Raw genomic sequence first — 1,855 nt, forward strand, 5'->3', positions numbered from 1 at the left:
GTTAAAGTGTCTGCGACATTGCAATCACCAAACTCCACCAGACTCCATGTAAATAATCAGGACTTTTAGCATGTATAGAGCCAGCATATCTCCACCAGACTCCATGTAAATAATCAGGACTTTTAGCGTGTATAGAGCCAGCATATCTCCACCAGACTCCATGTAAATAATCAGGACTTTTAGCGTGTATAGAGCCAGCATATCTCCACATGTAAATGGGTGAATTAAGGGTTTATTTCAACCAAACCAGAGTGGTGATTGTTGGAACAGTGGAAAGATGAACCAAGACGGCTTTTGGTAGTTTTATTTAGTTTTTGTCCACTTTGAATGAAGTGTGTTTACGATGATAAAAGTCCTGATTATTTACATGGATCTGGTTGGAGATATGCTAGCTACTAAGCTAAAGTCCTGATTATTACATGGAGTCTGGTGGAGATATGCTGCTCTATACACGCTTAAAAGTCCCTGATTATTTACATGGAGTCTTGGAATATGCTGGCTCTATACACGCTAAAAGTCCTGATTATTTACATGGAGTCTGGTGGAGTTTGGTGATGGTGATTTCGGGGCTGTTTCATGTTAAACTAAAAGGATCTTACTCTTTAACTAAAAGGTCTATCTCTGTAGGGATCCATCCCATAATGTTGTCAGACACTTAGAATAATAATCTGAGTCTGTCAGCGGCAAAAACAGCACTTTTAATCATCTTTTTGCCTGTTAACGCTACATTCCAGCTTGTTTTTCATTTAATACTGGACCAATACCAAAGATTGTTGTTCCCATCACTCACTTAGACACAAAAACATGGAGTCCAGGTTGAAATATAAATGGTAGTAACCTTTTAAAGTCTGTGTAAGTCAGTAGCGTTTGAGTTTAGAAAATCCCTACGCACCCCAAACGTCTCCAACCTTCAGCTCATCTTCTTTTATGGTTTTATGGTCCAAAAGATTTCAGCCGAAAGTTTTTACTGATGTATTTAATTTATAGTTTGTCTGTCTTCTTCTTCTGTAAAGATTGAACCTTTTTTGTTAAAGTGAACTTATTTTGGGGGGTAAATGCTCGTTTTGGGCCTACATTTCATTTATTTAATTAAATTTTTCATTTTAAAGCAGCTGCACGGTTAATGTGACCAAAATAATTAATTTTATTTTTTTATACCCAAATAAAAATAATGAGCTTTTATTTTGACGGGCAGATTTTCAAAATAAAATACCTGCGCAAAAAAATTAATGAATAAATCAAAAAATAAAAAACACTTTAATCCTGGACTTTTGCGACCCTCATCATGCTTCTTCCCCACAGAGTTTAGAAAATCCCTACGCACCCCAAACGTCTCAAACTAGGGAACTGTAGTTTTTAGTTTCCTGTAGTTTTATCCTCTGGTTTTCTGATTTCTGTGTTTTATGTGTTTTCTGTAAAACTGCAACTGTCTGTCTCTATTTCTTGGAACTATTTTAATAAATGTTTAAGAAATAAAATGTTTTAAATGGAAAATCTTCCTCCTGAAGCTGAATTTTAATAGCCTAGAAATCTAGACCACCAGAGTGGCAGCAGTTTAGGTGGTGATAGACAGATGGTTTATCCAATTAGCTAACCAGGATTTTCAGACAGCGATAGCTCTGTTAGCTGCTCGCTAATGCTTTTTCCTCTTGGATGCTTCTTTTAGAACAGGACTGTCAAACTCATTTTCCCAGAGGGCCACGCTGGAAAAAAAGAATCACATCAAGGGCCAGACATGTACATTTTATTGACATGCTTTATTTAATCAAACAAGGCCAAACCTCTGTATTATTGCATGTCTCACACAGTCTTCTCACTTACAGCTCGGTCGACATAAAGCCCCAAAAATGTAACT

General features: G+C 36.7%; 1 protein-coding gene across 1 annotated transcript in view; it reads left to right on the top strand.

Annotated features, from left to right (window-relative positions):
- LOC120554695 (vesicle transport protein SFT2B-like) overlaps positions 1–124 on the top strand; it is a gene marked incomplete at its 5' end in the record, with an annotated part of 7,624 nt that extends 7,500 nt beyond the window's left edge. Inside the window, 1 exon segment of the mRNA XM_039793708.1 lies at positions 1–124. This exon segment is cut by the window's left edge and continues 299 nt beyond it.
- Positions 125–1,855: the final 1,731 nt, after the last annotated feature.

This window comes from Perca fluviatilis, chromosome 24 (assembly GCF_010015445.1).
Source record: "Perca fluviatilis chromosome 24, GENO_Pfluv_1.0, whole genome shotgun sequence".
NCBI lineage: Eukaryota > Metazoa > Chordata > Actinopteri > Perciformes > Percidae > Perca > Perca fluviatilis.